The sequence below is a fragment of the Cyanistes caeruleus genome, chromosome 5 (assembly GCF_971803275.1).
Source record: "Cyanistes caeruleus chromosome 5, bCyaCae1.hap1.1, whole genome shotgun sequence".
Lineage (NCBI taxonomy): Eukaryota > Metazoa > Chordata > Aves > Passeriformes > Paridae > Cyanistes > Cyanistes caeruleus.
In genome coordinates this window covers 77,814,898-77,834,569 of record NC_141705.1, presented here as the reverse complement: position 1 = coordinate 77,834,569, position 19,672 = coordinate 77,814,898, and the positions used below count along the sequence as shown (strand labels likewise).

The window sequence follows — 19,672 nt, the reverse complement described above, 5'->3', positions numbered from 1 at the left end:
AGACGAGTGGGAAGAAGAGGGAATGGCTGACCTTTTCATTTTTACAGAGCTTGACAAAGTTGGAACTAGTTCCCCCTTCTCCAAGTTATAGTAGCTCAGAAGACAATATTCTCTTAAAGAAGCAAATTAATTTTAAAAGCCTTTAGGAACAGCACCAAGGACTGTGTGTGTCCATTTATGCCTACTGAACTGCTGTTCCTTTGAGGAGTTTCAGCATCCTGGATGCTGGGTACTTCTTTGTTTTAAATTATCTCCACAAAGGTTTTTTGCAATCAGATAATTTACTTTTATACGTGTTTCCTACCAGAGGGAGGCTGTATCACAAGCAATGCCAGCCAGCACCTGCCTGAAATACGGAGACCACACTTCTGGTGCTTGCTCTTTGATTTGCTTCCTATGGCTACCTAGATACTGAAACAGAATTAGCTGTGACCAGCATTTCCACCTAAGGTCTGGAGAAGATAACTTGATAAAATCAGGGAAATTTAAGTGACTAAGAAGCATCTGCAGTGTCTTTTCCAAATATAACAGTAGTTAGGATCCCCATTTTCCCAGAGAGACAATACATAGCCTGTAAACCTGCTCATGTCTCCTGCCACATTATTGGAGATAAAACAGGCACTTGGCTGGCTTTATTGAGGTCACACAGTTGCTCTGTTTCCTCTTTTATGGTGGGTTTTTCCTCTCTGCTAAGCTCATACATAAATGGGGCAGCTTTCATATGGTTTTGGAAGTATGTGACCAGCCACAGAGTCTCTAAGAAACAGCCAGTTTTCCTTTTGTTTATTTTTATTTCTGTAGGTCTCTATTGGGTTGAATATCTTCCTCTTTACAATCACCTTTCTGTCAGAGAAACAGAAGACAGCTTTCTCCTACCTTCCTGGAAAGTCTTTCATGGAATAAATTCCTGCAGCTCACAGGACTCACAGCAGTAACTCAGTCAAGTGCACGTATTCCGCTCTGACCCCTGTGTTTCTCACACTGATCTGACAATCAGTGTGGGGAATCTGAGGAGCCTGGATGGCTCAAAATATTATTGATGGGCTGCTGAAGGTCTGCCTACAGTTTTTGTAGAGTCATGAGGGAATTGACTGTGCACTCTCTATTAATCATCCTGTGGCTGAATCTCTCAGCTGATGCTGAAGGCTCCAGCCCTCCATTTAGCAAAGGCAGGCTGGTGGCAACTAAAAAGTAAGACCAGGTGACTGCTATATCCAGTCTTATCCAGTCTATATCCAGTCTATATCCAAGCTTGTGAAAATTGCTTCAGTGGTCTCAGTCCAAATTTTACTGACAGAATCTTAGCATCTCAAAAAAATTAATCCAAAATAACTCCTAGTCAAAAGCTCAGGAACAGCCAATGTTTTAAAGACAAGAAGGGAAGTTGTTTCTTCCCAAGAAGCATTCTGTGTACACCAGCAATGAAATGCAAGGGGGAACATTGATGTTAGCACCACCCTGGCTGTCAATAAAGAGCTTCTGTCCTCAGAAATATCAAATCAAGTTCATATGAATTTCTCGCTCTTCCGAAACCACTTTCCCACCAGGCAGAAGAAATCACAAATCTGAAGAGCATTCCCTCCTTCTCACATCTCTGCAGTCTGTAAGCACTGTGCCTGTCACAACATTCCCAAGAGGTTTCCTTTACCATCCTGCAGCTGCTTCTATTTTGTGTTAAGAGTTCTTGGAGTTCTTGCTTTGGTTATTGAAGCTAAAGCACCAAAAAGCTGGTAGGTAGCTAAGTTCTGGTGGGAAGATGAAATCCCACTGCAGATGGAGAAGTTGGCTTAACCTATAAAGTAATTCTGGAACAGCTATTGCATTGGCAAAATTCTAATATGTAGCCCAGTTTGTTTGTTCTTGGCTCCTTCTAATTTGCTTTCTTTAGGGTTGTAGCTGCTCCTCACTCTGCAGATGTTTGTCCCATTACTGTTCACAGCAGTTAAATATACACAGATATATAAGGGGGACTTGACCATCTACTCTCAGTGTTCCAAGGTCAGCTGAAGTCTGGACCTTTTGCTTTCTCTGTGCTCCACCAAGTGAGAGCAAAACTTAAGCAAGACTTCCTCAGGGAGCACTGGGCCTGAGGTTTTTTACAGTGCACAAGGCAAAAATTCAAATATGAAGCACAGCTGTTTGGACAGGAATCTTGGACCTCTTTGTTTTGAACTACAGTGACCCACTCAGCCTCACCAGCACATGAAACTCTGAAATTCCTGCACAGCTAATGACTGGGATGTGAAATTGCTTGGCAGGCAGTGACCAGTTTAAGATCCTCTGGGATTTGCAGGTGGAAGGGCTTTTCTTTCCCTTTCTTTCCCCTCACTCACATTGCTCTCACACACCATTCCATCCACGTGCAGGTCTGAATCTCTGTCCACCAGCCAAACTGCTGAACCAGTGATCTGGTTGCTGGTGGTGACATTCCCCCCTTCCACCGAGGACAGGTATTTTTGAGTCTCTGGTAACAGGTAAAATACAAAGGGAAGCAGTGTGGCATAAACTAGTCAATCACTTTTATTAGAGACAGACGGCCTCTTTTAAATACTTTCTATATCCCCCGGGTAGTGCATGTATTTTGAAGTATAAAATGCATAATAAAGTGCTCTTTAAACCTTCTCTTTGATTTAGCTGCAATTCCACAGTGATTTAGAATATCAGGAATGAGGAATGAGTAACTTTGCAGAACCAGGACAGGTTTTGGGACAACCAGACTGCATTAATTACCAAATGTTAAATAAGTTGTTAAAAGGACTGGCAAGGGCTGTGTTGGCTTGGATGAGGTGAAGGCTGCTTGGCTGATTGGACTTTTCTTGGAGTCAATGATAGATCCTCTTACACTCTCTTACATTTAGAATCCAATTCTAAATAATCCAATCATCCAATTCAATACAATTTTCTTTGCAAAAATGATATATATTTCCTATATTAATGCCTGATCACAACAAGATACAGAGTATATTTTTCTGTTCTAAGTGTCTGACCTTTCACATTTGTTTTGCTGTTGCAAAGCATGTGAAATGCTATGGAAATACTGTGGAAAAAACCCACAATTTTTTATGTAGTGATATAATGAACGTCTCTGTGCATCCCAGATAATAGGAATTCCAGCATTTGTGCTTACTACAAATTACAACAAGCAAAGACAAAGTAAATCCTGATTTTTTAATACAGAAATAATTTTGACTGCATCTTTGGCTGGGTATGACATGGAAACTAATAATTACTAATGTGATTGTTTATGTTTTGCTTCTTTTTTTTTTTTTTTTTTTTTTGGTCTGCATTAAAATCCCACATGAGAGGCAAATTTTTTGTCTAGGAACAAACTATTACTTTTTTGGGGACTGGGTTCTAATGAGTTGGGAAGTATGTCTGTTTCTTTTCAGCTGGGAAAACACAAGGAGTATAAAATCCAGATGGACAGCACACGATGCTGGAACTAGCCCTGGCCAATCAGCCACGTCATGTTGATTAAAGGAAATCTATAAGAAATTAAGTAAAAATCCAAACACCAGATAGTGAGAGCAGCAAACTGGCTGCACTGTGATGTTTCACCACAGCTCTGGCCTCCCCATGCCTTGCTGAATGTTAACTTGTATTTAATATTCATTAAGGTGTGGGGAGGCAGGCAGGCCTTGCAGAGGGATGGAGCAGCATCTGGAATCCCTATGGAATGTTTATTCTTCTTTGTTTATTATTCTGAGTGTGTGCTCTCTCCCTCTTCCTCTCTTTGTCTCCCTTTGTGTAATAAAGCTCCTCTAGGCATATAAAGTAAGTCATCTGGAATTGTGCAACTCCTTCTGCCAGGAAGCTGGAAAAGCCTCTCTCCTGTGCAGAGAGAAAAATACGGACTCGTCACAGCCACTGAGAAATTACAGAAATACAGCATTGGGTTACATTTACATAGTGAAGTGCTGTGACAAATAATTGTGCTTCTCAGTGTTAAAAAAAAAAACCAAAACAACTCATTTCATTCTGTCCAAGGTGTTATGTTTATTTAAAAAAAAACCTAATTGGCATATTTTAAAATAACATGAAACCTGCAAAGCGCATTAAAAGTCCTCAGTGTCAAAGTTGCTTTGTGTGCCAACGGGTGCAGAGAAGGAAGAGGAAATAAACAGAGAGGAGCATCTTCTACAGCCACATGGCTAGTGAAATGTTGTATTTATTCTTAGGGGAAAGGGCAGAGTAGCTGCAGAGCTGCTGGTTGGATGGGAACCGGCAGTGTTTTTATTGGCAGGAGAGCCTGAGTGGCTGAAAGGTGGCCATTAACACCCTGACACGAAGTGCTGACAGGGCGATTATAAGATTAACACCCTGTGTTATATTAACAGTGTCAAAACCTCCCCTCACCTGTCAGGGAGGAATAATGGCATGAAGGAAAACATTATAGACAAGCGGAGATTTTAACCTGAAAACACCACACAGCTCCTCTTTCAAATTGGTGTAAATATCAGTGTGACCTACAAAAGCCCAAGAAAATGAAAGAACACATTTCAAATCAGTTTTAAGTTGTGGTTTCACAAGTGTGCTTGGCCACTTGTCTTGCCATTTTTATTCTAGACTTTCCCCCCCTTCCAGTGTATGTGCATATACTTTGAGTGTATTTCATATTGTATGCAATGACTGTATCTCCTATATGTTTGTCTCTAAGGTCCATAGATGAAACATAACACATATTCTCTATATATAATATAGCTTCTATATATAATTCAGCTTCTAAACAAGATCAAGGCAGAGTCAAGGCATCCAAAAGGCTGGAAAATGCTAATGTGTTGCATAAGAAAAGTTTGGCTGTTTAAAGTCAGATTTTGGGGGTTTCCAGAGAGTTGCAACGCCAACAGATCATGAGAGTTTAGAGGTTGTTGAAACCCCTTAACAAAGTGGATGTAGCTCACTTATGAGTTGTCACAAATCGCTAAAGTGCCAGCTGAAAAGTTCAAATGTCTGGGAAGCAGATCCAACAGAAACATTTAATAACTAAACAAGGATAAAGGACGGATTTATGAGCACTGTTTGGTTTAGGGGCTGTTGGAAGACAATGCAAAAAGCTCACAAACATTTTCAGAACTTCTCTTATGCTCTGCAGAAAGGAGAGTATTTATTACAGCAACTAAAGAGAATTGCCAAAGGTAGGGAGTTTCCAATAAACAGGATTCTAGTTTTAGGAACAACCTGTTAAAGTATTTGTATGTGTAATTTTATTACAGCATCTGCTTTGGCTGACACAAAGGTCTCCAGGGCAATTCTGAACTTTCAAGTCATCTATAGAATCGGGTGTTTTCATCTACATATCTTTTGTACTTCAAAAAATGGAAAATATTACATAATTCAGAGAAAATTATGTTTAATAATGTTTTATTGATGGTATTCAGGCATTTTTCCATGCTGACAAGAGCCTCAGCATATTTTCTGAAATGTCAGAAATGCCTTTAGAGATTTTTGGCATTTCAGAAGATTTTTTTTTTCAAAATGAGGAAGAGTGAAGACACACTATCAAGACACTAGGTTATTCAGCAGTCTAATTGATACCAAGATCAGGTGGCCACTAAAAAGACACTCAACCAGTGAGATCTTGCATACAATACAGTTTTCAGGGATTTTAATTAATACATGAAAGCTTTGTTTGCCAAGTGAATGACACAGACTTGAGCTATAAAACGCTCAACTCCACTGTCTTAGCTGCTCAGCAAAGGTGTAGTTCACTGTGCTTTGTTTTACTTTTCTTAGCAGGCTTAAGGCACTTTGTGGGAACCCAGTGTTGCATTTCTCTACCTCTGGAAGGAGGCAAGACTCCCATTTTGTAGGAAAGGTCCTCTTTACTGGGTGAGACAGGGGAGCTCTTTGAGTGCTGCTTCTATCAGGGAGAACTGAGAGGGGATTTTGGGTTTGGTGGTGCTAAAATCAGTGATCAGTGCACGTCACAGATCTGCTGTCTCTGAGCTCTGAATGGGAGCTGGATCTGCTAATCCCGTTCCCTTCCTTTCTGCACATCTTGGGTGTGACAGGGAGAGGTGATGGGTCACACTCTGCCCCAGCCTCCTTTCACAGTTGCAAATCAAGAAACACTTTGGCAAAGCTGAGGTGGCAGTCAATAACAACAACAAAAAAGCCACCACACAATGAAAGCCACCAAATTGTTAATAAAGGATGAAATCTTGTGTAGACATGAAGTGGGAGGGGAGCTACCTAAGACCTTATTTACAAAGGAGCAAAGACATAAAGGATGACCTTCTGTGACCACTGAAGGGATAACTTCATCAGGATATATTTGTGCCAGAACATGACTCCCACATGTCAATCATGCTGAAGTGCTGGGAAATTTACTGTAGCCATTTTGAAAGATTTTTGAATTAACAAGGTGGGCTAATTTTGTTTGGTTTGTTTGAGTTTTTGGTGTTTGGCTCTGGTTTTTTTATTAGTTTTTTTTTAGTTTTTTTTTTTTTTTTGCTTTTTTGTTTTGTTTTGTTTTGTTTTGTTTTTTTTACCTGATGCCTTTACTCAGTGGGAAGAAAATGAATATAAACTCCTGAGACAAGATTCACAGTCCTGCCACCACTGTGCAGACCAGTCAAAGAAGAACCTCATTTTAAAATTACCTGTGTAACCATGTGTTTTTTTAGTGTGACAGGCAGTAAATCATCTTAGTGCCTTCTTTTTTTTTTTTTTTAAATAAAAGCCATGTATTGTACTTTTGCCTCAGACAAACTGCTGAGTGACTTAAACCCCACCTACAGTAAACCCCAAATTCCTCCTTCTCCAGAAACAGCATGTCTGTACTGTCAGTGCACAGAAATAATATCTTCTGTAATCCCTGCATTATCTGTGATGTGAAGTGTTCATTCTCAGATAAAATATGTACTTGTTTTCCACATTCTGTTTTCCCAGAAAGGTAGCATGTTACATATTGTCCAGTGAAAGGATATGCTGTTTAAATTTATGCTGATTTAAATTTTAGAAAGTAAGATGCAAAACTTAGTCCTACAGATGTTGGCCTGCCTGGCACAAGGGCACAGACGAGCATCCAGAAGACAGTGGGAGGAGGTGGAACAGAGCCCACAGGCAAACAGCATATTAACATGGACAAATGATGTCTACCTCTGTGCCTTTTCATCTGCAGAGCTTTGCCTTCCTAAACAGATGGCTGGGGAATGATGGATTTTTAAGGCATTTATAGCAGAGTGTATTCAAAACACTACTTTTCAATCTCTTTCAAAAATACTTCAGTGCACTAAATATTTAGAGACCTTTTTATTAATATATGTAATTGCTTGAGATGGATCAAAATTATTTTTTCCTCTTTACTTTCCAGGCTATTTAAAGTACATGAACAGATCGCCCCTGCTGCCCTTTTTAGACTGAAAAAAGCACCAAATTCTTGTTTATATCTGTGACAGCATGGTGAAATTACAATAGCAACACTAAGCAAAAGAATTCCTGCTTAGAATATTGCAGCTTGGAAATGGGTCAAGTCTGGACAGGGTATTGAGGTGTGACTGCTGCCAGCAGCTGAGTTTTCCCATGAAACTCTCACAGATCCAGAGTGGGAAGTTTACCCCACCACCATCCCCCAGGAATCGTGGATGGAATTCAAGCTTTGCCCATGGGGCTGCTTGGTGGCACCGCTCTACTGATACCCACCACTGCATGATACAAGCCCCAAAAACTTTCCCATTTCCATTCCAACATCTCTATATTTGGATAGTGGACAAAATGCTTCCATACTTGAGGAAAGGAAACAAAGTAAAGTGTGCAGGGCAGCTCGGTTGGCTCCGTTGCCATTGTTGCTGTTTGTTTATTGTGACCTGTCAGGATTGATGGGTGTCTAGAACAAAACAAGCCCCGGTTTTGAAAGGCTGCTTAATGAAAGAAACAAGTTTCAACTTTATTCTGTGCCTTTGTGCAACCAGAGGTTCTGTTTATTTAGAAAGCTAACATTTATACAGATTATGCACTCGCCGTGGTTCCGTGCCAAAAAACACATGACTGAAATGGGCCTTTCCATCACTCTCTCAGCGTTGACCTGTGATTGTTTTTACAGGAACTGGATCTTTTAAGCAATAGCCTCTAGTAGAGTAAGAGGGGAAAGCATGCACCTTGTGCAGTGATTTGCAAATGATGGCTTGGGCAAAGGGGTGCATTTGGATCACTTGACTGTCCTGACTACCCCAAATGCTGTTTGATTAAAACAACTACCAGTGAGGGTGGGAAGGGTGATCAAGCGAAGCTGGAAGGTCACCAGTTCAGAGACGTCAAATTTTTATGCAATGTGACACTTTTGATTGATTATGCCCTCCAAAAACTGTATTAAAAATAGTAAAATAAGAATAATTAGATATGGCAAATTGAACTTGAAAAGTAATTGAGTAATGACTCAAGCTGTAAATTTGTATGTGCTCCTCATTATCCTGCTCTTGAAAATGTTTGAAATGTTTCCTGAATGAACAGGGTCCTAAGAAAGAGTTGATCACCTCCTGCATGTGAGTGCATATTTAGAGTTCTTTTTAAAAATCCACTTAGAGAAAAGAATGGAAAATGATAATGCTCAGAAGGATCTTCCTGGCCACATGCTTTGTAATAACACATTGGAGGAGTAAATATCCAGCCTGACAAATGCCCTGTTTATCAGTCAGTGGGTAGAAATGAAAACAAGGCATGTGGTTAGAAAGTGCTGAAAACCTCTTGATTTTTCTCAGTGGAATATCTTTCCTGGGAGACAGACAATGGCTTTCCTATGGAACCATTCTCCAAACTAAGGATGTATGAAAAAAGAAACATTTTTCTGCTTTCCAATATTATTCCAGCTGAGAAACAGTGACAAAGCTTAAGGATGTGATTTTTCTCCCCCCCTTCACATTCTCACACTTTCTAAATGTTTTCCAACTGGCAAAACAGCCACTGTTACTTTGTGCTCCTTCCTGCCTTTCGAAAAAAAATAGGTTTAAAGGACAGGAAAGTCCTGTTTGAAAACAGTGCTTCTATTTCTCTCTTCTGAACTATTTCTGGAGACAAGAGTAGAATTGAATTATTTTTCTTTTCATGACTATGAAATGAAAAATTCACCACTTGGGAAAACATTCTCCTCTGAACCATCTTCCCCGAAGCGCGTTTTTAACTTGCATTATTTTTCACTCACCTTTATGTGGCACTCTTTAGTTTGGCCAAGTCTGTATTACAGAGACAGTCTCCCAGCAGATTTTTCAGTGTTTTCCTTTAAATAGACATCTGTGGGCTGATTTGCATCAGCAAAGTGTTCATTAAAAAGGATTAAGCGTGGTTAAGCGCTGCGGCTCCATCAAAGAAAGTGAGGCTAAACACCAGGCACCTTTCTTCCATTGAAGGTGCCAACCCAAGCATCCTAATTTGGGGGCTCTTGGCCTCCCATACATCAGGAAACCTAAAACTTTTCATAATACAGCACAAATTACCGCTTCAGCAAGAGAGTAAATAATCGCTGTTGACTTCTCTCCTGCACAAGATTTACCTCAGGGTTGTGTGTTGGTGGCATGAAATGTGCTGAGCCTTGGGGGGCAGGAGGGTCAGGGGTGGTCAGTTGGCTCTTCTCCCGCCTCAGCCATTCCTCTCTTTCCCCCTGTGTCCACCCATAGCGAGATTTAAGTGGCTAAATTGCCTTGTTCATCCCTTTATCAATGGCTGTTCATGTTGGTGACCAAACTCCCTTGGCTTTGGGGCCACTGGTGGAGGTAGATGAGCCTGCTAGGGGAGGTCTCACAGTGTGGGGAAGAGAGCCCAGACCCACATGAGGGGGAGCAAAGCGTGACCTGGAAAGGCAGCAGGGATTCCTTTCTTTTCATCTCCTGTGCTTTCATTTCCAGCAAGGAAGAGGAAGTTGGGAATTTCTTTGATTAGGCTTTCCCCATTTCAGAGACAGAGGAAGAAGATGCTGAGTAACAGCAGGATCCAGAGGTGGGGGAGGGAACCTGCTCTGTGTCTTTGCAGAACATGCACAACTGCCCCAAAGTGAGGGAAATTTTGCAATGTAATGTTTAATACTGAGCTGCCCCATTTCATCACCCTTTCCCACTCTGATAAGTAAGTGCTGGAATTACCTGGTATGCTGCTGTAAATGATGATTTCTCTTGATAAAAAGAGGACAGAAGGGTCCAAACGGTCACTATATTTCCTACAATCCTACAAAGTTTACTGAAGTGGTTGTAGGGTTTAGCAGATTGTCATCCTGTAATTACATGTTGTGCCTCAATACTTATATTCAAGCTGGGGAATGGAAGACTTAATAAATAGCTGAAATGTGTCAGACTGTCTTTATTCAGAAAAATCTGCCTGGAAAGCTCATAAGAAAAGGCTTTCCTGTGAGATTTTCTATACTTCCTACTTGAAGAGAGGCTGGAAACCTGAGAAGAGTCATTCTGTTCCAGCTGAAGTGGGTAGGTGCCAGAGGTTTAGGAGGCTGGAGGGGAGGCGAGGGGAGGAAAAAGGAGTTATACATTTTCTTCAGAAATTTGGGTCCATCTTGACTTTTTTTTGGAAGAAGCTAGTACTCGCTTTTGTTTTGTCTGAACAAATATCTTCCCTTCTATTTTGTCTAAATCACCTGGCTGAAGCACAGCCCGAGCCTGGCTTCCCTGAGAAGCCACATTGGATTAATGGGTCTGTTCACAAAGCCCAAGTTGAATCCTGTTTGTAAATCCCTGCAAGACCCAATGTTCTCCATGCACCTCTTGCCAGGCACATGGAATCTCTTCCATGCTGTACACAGGACCAGCTCAGCCCACGTTACTGGAGATGAGCTTGTGCCTGGCTTGACCCAAATCCAGAGCTGAGCTGTGCTTCCAGGATGGTCTTTGGTCCAGGAACATCAGTCAACACGAGCTTGTTTTGAAGTGAGGCACTCCATTTTCCTAAAGAACAGGCTTCATTTCCCTCTGCCAGTGCTATTTAAGACATCTGCAATTCAATTTTCAAGGTGCTGAGATAGCTTTCATAACTGATAACCCCTTCACAGCTTGGAAACATGACCTGAAATTGGCTGGTTCTGGAATGGGAGATCACCTGAAAAGCAGAAATTAGGGCATAAAAAGCAAAGCACCTGTAAAATTCTTCACCGTATTTTCACCTCGGAAGAGTAAAACACTCGTGCATGGATAGGAGGGACCAGAGGGAGTAACCACAGTCCCCACAGAAGTACATGTTGCTTCAAATGCCAGCCTGACAGATTAAAGACACACCTGTCCCCACCCTAAAAAGATGGCAGCAAAACCATGATTTATAAGAAAAATACATCAGATTTTAATTTGGCTTTGTCCTGTAAATGGAACACAAAATGACTTCTGCCACTGATTTGCTGCCGCCCTTCTCCAAAGCAGTGACGAGTGCTGCAATTTTGGGGTGCCTCTATTGATATAAGGCAGAATTAAGATTTTTTTTCAATCCCTCAGATGCTTTCTCTCTTAAAACCAGTTCCTGCCACAGACAAGGCTCTTCCAGCTCTGTCCTATACTGTGCTACCAAGAATAAACACTCCATGAGCATAAGTGCCAAAAGAGAAAAAAAAAAAAATCCCTCCCTTTCATTTTTTTTCTTTCCTTGCAAGGCCCAACATGCTGTCTTTGGACAGATTTCAATCCTGCTTTAATTCATTAAAAAAGTGAAACAAAATCACCATTTACATCCTTGACAGCTGGCAGGTTTTATGTGTTCTTAATGCTCCTGCCAAGTCCAAAAAAAAAAAAAAAAAAAAAAAAGTTTTCATTCAGCTCTGTCATGGATCTTTGGAGTGCTGGAAGTGTGAGAGATGTCAAAATGTACTCACAACAATGACATACAGTACCTGAAGGCAGGAACGTATTATGCTAATGTACTGGTGTAAAGGAAGTTACAATTCTCCTTTTCACTTTAAAAACACAACAAAACAAACCAACAAAAAGTTCCATGACAACATCAGAAAACATACCAGTTTTGAAAGAAGGAGCATTTTCCTTCCCTCAAAGCCATCTGATATGTTCCAAGAGCTTTCTGTTCACCAGACTGCATTCCAGTCTGTACTGGGAATAAAAAAAAAAAAGAAAAGAAAAGAAAAGAAAAGAGGCAAATATCTGTTGGCTTATTAGTATTTCTTGATTCTTGTTGCTCCAGTGAGGTGAGAATGGTCGAGCAGTTCAGGTGCTGGGATGGGCTGCCAAAGTGCTATGGGCAAATCTTGCTGCTGCAGACCTGGGGAACTCTTCCCTGCTGGTATCATGTTCATGGAACGTCAGAGTCCACAGTCCTACATGATTATATTTGCAACATGCCACAAACAGAGGAAATGGAAATATTAGAGTGATTACAAGGCAGTGATAACAGTGCCCTGCAGCTGCTTTGGGAGAAATGAGCAGAAGTACCACTTGGATTTTAATAAAAATTAAAATTTTTTTTGCTCTTGGGGCAAAGATAAACTAGGAATTGGCCCTGCTGATGTTGCATTTCCTTGCCTGGCTGCCCACTCCAAGGGTATACAAATGTGACTTAAATCCATCTAAGCACAAGTGTAAGAGACAGAACTTCCCTGCACAGCTGCTTATATTAGAGAAGCCCTCTTGGAAAACGAGGAGAAGCATCCCATGGTATAATTACGAGCCATGAGCACACCCCTGCAATCATTTCCAGAGGCTTTTGGGAGGGAGCTACCGGAGCCTTGAGAGCTGAATCTTCACTCAGGAAGGACAGATGCCAGATCATTATTCTTGACTTTAAGATAGAAAATACCTTATGGGCATAAGATGCTATTTGCTGCCTGCAGTACATTTCAAAGAACAACTATCTTGTCAATCACACGCTCTTTGTATTGCTCTACTAGGTCATTTTAATTTTGCTGTGGTTAGTTATTTTGGAATCGGTGTTATTCTTATGATCAGCTATCCCTTATCTACGGTGGTGAGAATAGCTTGGGGTTGTGACTTAAAGACCACAAGTATGACTAGTCTTGGCTCTGAACCTTGGAGACCCACAGGCACAGTCTTTTCTTACAGAATGCAATCATTGTGGCATGCACACAGCCCTGAGCTATTTCACTTATTAAGCCAACAACTGCTTAAAATGGCAAAGCTACTCTTGGAAAAATCAACTTGCTGCTTTCTGCCTGTGCAAGATCCCTTTTGATACACATAAATTTTTAGAAAATCTAAGCCTGGGGCTATTGTCTACCTCTGAGATACAGTTACAGCAGGGTAATGAGGAGACTCTCAGTTGCGCTGCTGTGCTCATCTTCACCCACACTGTTGTGGATGCAACAGGCAGAAGTGATTTGTTCTCCACCAGAGTTACTTTAGAAAAAACCCACACCAGTGGAAATGTGGCTTTGCGTGCATATCTGGTACCTGGGAGATCCAGAAAAACCCCAGCTGAGGGAGCAGGAATAGTATGGTGTTTGCCAGAGCTGGTTCTGGGAAGTTTCTGGAATGCTTCCCTGTGAGGGTGGTGAGGCACTGGTGCAAGCTTCCCACAGAAGGTGTTCAAAAGACACTTGGATGAGTTTTTGATCAACCCGATCTAGGGGAGGACCCCCATGGCAGGGCGGTGGAATTACATGATTTTTCAAAGTTCCAACCCAACCCAGTCTCTGGTTCTCTGATTATCAGTGCTGCTTCTCAGAACTCCTGGGCTGCTACAACCTGAGCCTCTGGAGAGGTGATGTGTGGATGTTGTGTTGGCTGATCCCAACAGAGTTTTCTTATGAAATCTCTCATCCACAGCTTCTCTGGGCAACTTTTTCCATGTATAACCACAGTCATGCACTTCCTACTCCAAATCTGGCCTTCAGCTCCCCTTCCTGAGCAGGTTTCAGTGCATGGCATGCTGACTGTGCTCCCTGTCACCTCTCACCAGGCTCTGATCCATGGCTGGACATGTGCAAAGTGATGGCAGCTCTGGGAGCCTTCGAGATAGGATGCACTTTGTGAAAGTCAGATTGCTCTTACTGCTGAGCTGATGTGGAACTGTTTATTTTATTTGGTATCTTTTCAAATTATTTAATTATCATATTAGTTGTGTTCATAGCTTATATTCTAAGGGCACAATTGTGTGAGTGAATGAAAGATTGCCTCCCGCCAGTTTCATTGTACAAACAGCCTGGAGCTCTCTCTGCCTTAAATATAGATCCAGAAGTGGGCTGAATGTGGGTGGGAAGTGGAGAAAAACTTTGGAAACAAAAGGCTCTCTTACCCAAGGTCTCTTTTGAAGACTTTAATTTTCTAAAATAGCTAATGATTCTTTGAAGACTGGGGGAAAAAAAAGTATTTCTCTACTCAATATTTCTCTCTCTACTCAATGCTGATCAAATGGCTCCCCAGTGGTTTATAATCAATAAGATTTTGCTTTGGCCCTATCAAGGTAAATATAAAAATAAAATCACAAAATTCCACTATTCCTCATCTGGGAAAGTTCTGCTCTTCCACATGAAATATATGACAAGCCTGGAATATTGGGACTGCCAAAAAAGCATATCTCCACACCATATAAACAGTGCAGTTGAAAAAATTATTACCTTATGAAACTTTTAGCCAGTAGGGTTATAGAAAATTTATATAGAGAGATATAGAGAAATCAGTAAATAATATTGCTATCTAGCATGTTTTGTGGTTTTTACATATACATAGGAATTCCCAGTTATTCTCCCTTTGGATCATGGAGTTAAAAATGCAATGGCACAGGAATTCAGAAATATTTCCAGAAAGGAAAAAAGCAACCTCCAGAAGACACAAGCCACTGCAGAACACCTCAGTATGTCAAAATTACATTCTTCCTTTTCCTCCTTTCAAAGAAGAAAGCACAATGTTTTTCCCTGAGAAAACATTTTTGGTCACAATGCAATGATACATTTTTCACAACTGCTTTTTCCAGGTGAAATATTCTTCTCTCAAGAGGCTTGGTCGATCATCTCCCTTTTCCCTCATCTGCTGGTATATCACACTGGAAAAGCATCTCCTCTCTGCTGGAAAAACCTCTGACTACCTTGTATTCTAGGTCAGAAAGCCCCAAATGGCATCAAACTGGTCAGCTCCAGCTCGGTATTCCCAGCCAGATGTTCCTCAGGGGGCCAGGGGGTGTCCCCACAACAGCTGGGGACCGTAAGGCACCTGCACGGAAGCTGCAGGGCCTCTCCCAGTGACCCCAGCTGCAGGAGCACTGCTGTTTGCTGGGGCTCTGGAATGTTCCTCACCCAGCTGTGCTCCGCTGGACGCTTCCCAGTGGACTGGAAGAGGAGTGCTGACAGCATGGTGACACTAACCTTGGCCAGCTGACAACCCAAAGTTGCCTCCACACACCCTGGATTGGACCCATTGTCCTTCCTTTGACCCTCAGCTCCTTCCTCTGGCTCTGAGTAATGTGTGTAAGCAATCCCAGCCATTCCAATATATTTTTTGCCTAGTTTTCTTCTAGTAGAGAAGATATTCCTCTTTCACTGCTCATTGTCAGATTTGTCTTCTAAAGAAGTAGACACATCTGGTGGGGAGTTGGTGAGCCTGAGCTCATGCACTGGGAAAGGTTCATGGAATACTCAATACTTCTCAGGTAACTTGGGACAGAAACCTCCTCACACCTGGAGGATTCCCTTTCCAGCATCTGAACAAAACACACCTGCTGAAGAGCAGGTTCCTACGCTGGATCCACAAACCCGACACGCCTGGGGCTTGTCCTCTTGTATAATACAAAAGAAAAGGCAGAAAAATTCTTTAGTGAGCACTGAATTCCCCAGGAGAATATGGCTGAACTTGTCTGCAAGCAAGTCACTGCTGTTTGCATACTCTGCCTCAGATTCACCCTCCCCAGTCCATCTGTGAGTATTGTACTCCAGACAGTACATATCAAACACTGCACAGTTTGGGAAAAAGGGATGCATTTTCTTCCAGGATTTCTTAAGCATGTCACCAGCATGTTTTCCCACTGAATTGTAGGTCAAGACTGGCTGCAGGAGAGAGTCATTGAGGGGGTAGGCCACAGGTGCCACCCTATTATCAATGTTATCATCAATATTATCAATATATGGCAGCAAAGTTCCCCTCCATAAGTCGGGAAAAGTCTTAAATGTGAAGCCAGAAGCCTCTGTAATAGACTAAGAAAATCTTAAATACTTGTGGATCAGAGAGATAATCCATTCTTCTCCCTGTTTCTGTCTGAAAAACAAAAATGATCAAGATGAAATCTGCAGAAATGTAAGATGCAGAACTAAAATGCCAGTGGGTGTCTACTGTCTGAAGAAGTTTTTGTCAACCTGGGGCCAAAGTTTCCCACTACCACGTACAATCAGACAGTCAGAGTGTCAAATAAAATTAGAGAATCTTAATTAGCCTTTTAAAATGTTGATTGTTCATGACATAGTGATTTTTTAGCTCTGTTGCCCTGTGCATCTCCTTATCCTAATGACTGCTGCGTCTGACAGCTCAAGAGTGGTGGTTACAAGGGAGGGATTTTTCTCTTCCTCACCTTCCCACTGTGGAAAATGTCTACAAATGAACACAAAGAGCAAGGCAGCAGCTTGCAAAAAACGCAAAGTCAAGCTTACCTGTGGCCCACCTCTGCAGCAATCTTGTTTACACATCAGCACCTCAGGAAAAATCCCTACTTCATTCACATTCCTCAACAGCAGCCTTTATTATATGGTACACCACATCCTCACACTAATTAGCTCCTCACCGGCAGGCTGAGGATCATTTTTCAAAAGAACTGCAATTAACAAAATAAAACAAATCTCTTTTTAGTTCAAGCATCATCACTTTTCTCCCGCTCTTCAAAGTGAGGGGGTAAAATTGTTGCTTTCCTCTGCAAACCAGAAATGAAAATATTTCCCAATGCAGGGCAGTTTTCACTTGCCTCCCACCTTTTGCCTGAATATTTGAAAGGATTTGGCAAAAGGGAAGGGCGGGGAAGGATATTGATTTTCTTTGATTTTTCTTCAGTTTATCTGTGGAGTTGGAGGCAAAGAGGTGGTAAGGAACTCGCCTCAGGTTACAGGATGACTCCTGAGCAGAGTTTGTGGGTTCTCCGGTTATTTGCTCCAGCAGATAATCCCACAAACGCAATGATTTCACTGCAACTCAAAATTTGGTAACGTGTCTGGGACAGCTGGGGAGCCAGAGAGCTCTTAATGGCAGTGAACACAACGTAATCTGTTGAAGTACACCGTGTTCCTTTGGATGCTTTGCAACGTGATCTTCTGTCTGTGGAGAAAACCCTTGAGAGGTGGAGCTTAAAGATTCCTTTCCCTGCTTTTTAAACAAATTCGGTGGGGAAAAAAATGTCTCGACCTAAAGCTTTGTGTGTAAAACCGGCTTAGATGTGGCTGAAAAAGTGTCAGGAAAACATAAAAATATTGGCTCTCAGTGGTAATGAGTGGTAATGAGGCGACTCCCGGGAAGCCCCATGATGGATTTGCTGCTGGTGGTTGGTTTGGCTGGTGAGTCATTCAGTAGCTGTCATGCCCAAAGTGGCATAGAAGATAAGCTTAGAAAAAGCACAGAATTTCCTCTAGAATGCAAATTTCTCTTTTGGGAAAAACCCTTTATCTAAAAAATCCAAAGAAAACGGAAAAGGAACCCCATTCCTCCCTCTCCAGGTGTCTCCACAGGGTCAGTCCCTTCATTGTGGGGCAGCTAACAAGGCAAAACAAGGCAATTCAATCATTTGTCCTCACAAGCCTGGTAAAGACCCTAAGAGAGACTACCAAAATCAACCCAAATAACCTCAGAAAAGAAAACCTAATTTTCTATGTTCACTTTAGCCCTGTTTTGGGTGAAACAAGGCAAAACTACATGAAATGCTGTACTGTGGCAGTGCCTTTGTGACACCAGCAACATCCACATTTTGTAATGAACTTTTAAGGCCTCCATGTGGCAAAGGGTGATACTCCTGTGCTGTGAGAAGCTGTCAGTGCTGGCAGCTTTGTAACACCTGGGAAGAAGAATAATGCTGCATCACTGCTTAAGATAGCAGAGCTTACCCAAAAATGTCCTTATGTTTTGGTATCCAGATTGTATGGAGCAGCTGGGCTTTAATCAAGACTCTCACACAAATCTCTCTGCTACCCTTATGGTCCTAAAAAAAAAACAAACCACCAAAAAGCCAAAAAAAACCCCAAACAAACTCCCCCCCAACAAAAAAAAAAAAACAAAACCAAAAAATACCACCCCCCCCCCCAAAAAAAAAAAAAAAAAATCCAACCCAACAACCCAAACAAACAAACAAAAGAAGTAATGAAAAAGGATCTGGGAAAACCATCACAAAGGGACTAAGAGCTCGACTGGAGGTATCTCCCCTGCAGGCATTATTCCTCTGAATAGGGCAGAGTTTAGGGCAAGTCAAAAGAAAACTGCTGATCTGGAAATAATGGTGCAGGCCGGAAAGACCCTGCACTGTGCAGGGCACACCAGCTGTGTGCTGCCTCCAGCCAGCACCACAAAAGGAAACAAGCACAGATCAGCTGCAAAATTATTATTATTGCAGCTCCCCTGAATCATTATTATTGTTATTATTGTTGCTGTTGTTGTTATTATGCTCAGGCCATTAAGGACTGCGGTTTAATGTCGGAGAGGTTTCAGTGGTTTCAGGGATGCTCTTGGAAAGGGTATGTTCCTGTTGCCTCAAACCTCTCACTGTTCTCCTGTTTTCCAAGCAGTCCCATTACCTCTGAGGAAACACTCTACCACTTTTTTGCCATCACATATCCAAAAAATCCTCCTGAGAAGATTCCACCAGGCTGAACACAAGGGCACACCTTAGGGCAGTTGTGGCCACAGTGAAAAATGTGTATTTCCCTGGCAACACTGCTCGCCTTTGGAATACATTTGAAAATACTTGGAACAACGTGTCCCTGTTGGCTTTTCACACTGACAGTGGTCAGAACTCAGGTTACAAGTACATCAAGTCCCTGCTGAGAACACCGAAGAGTGAAAGTGTGTGAGTTCCAAGTGAATGTGGACTTTCCAACAAACCTGGTACTTATTTTCCAAACTGATGGATATTTAACTTCTTGTTAGATTGGGAAAGATAGCAATGCACTTGTGTAGAATCAACATGTTGAATATCAATAATGAGCAAACCCAGTAATTCTTGTCAGACCTAATGTGTTAATGAGGATAAAATTACATACTCCTGGTCTATACATTTTAAAGTTGTAGAAGACAGCCTTAACAGCCAGTGATACTCCATGAACTGTGCCCATCTCAGTAAATCCAGTGTTTCTCTGAAACACCTAATTTAATTTAAAGTCACAGAGCCACACCATAGCCAACAGATGAAACAAGAATGTAAAAGACAGTCCTAAACCAGTTGTATTTTTCTGAACATTTCCACCTCTTTACATTAACTGTAATTTCTTTGATTACAACTCAGTTTTTCCCCACTTTGTGCTGCTGAGAGAGCTTCCTTCACAGTCACTGTTTCCTTTACACCATTAATTATTCAGCCTGCTCCCCTGCTCATGTGGGGTTCTCATGTGAGTGTGAGAAAACAGCACAAAGAAACCAGGGGAAATATGAATGCAAAACCACAAAGGAACTGCAGGCATCACCAAGGCCAGGTGCAGGCTCTGAAACTGGATGCTTCCAAGCCATCTTAGGATCATCTCGTGGTTAATACTGTCATTGTTGGGTTACCAGGCTTGTTGTGCTCTGAGCTTTGGGCACATCCTAAGAGATTCAAGTTCCACCTACCA

At 41.8% G+C, this 19,672-nt stretch overlaps 1 long non-coding RNA gene across 1 annotated transcript in view; it reads left to right on the top strand.

The window, feature by feature from the left end:
• Positions 1 to 18,174, top strand: part of LOC111929058 (uncharacterized) — a 33,781-nt gene extending 15,607 nt beyond the window's left edge. Inside the window, exon 3 of the long non-coding RNA XR_015287321.1 lies at positions 14,863 to 18,174. This is a non-coding gene — a long non-coding RNA (uncharacterized LOC111929058). The remainder of the gene's footprint in view (positions 1 to 14,862) is intronic.
• Positions 18,175 to 19,672: the final 1,498 nt, after the last annotated feature.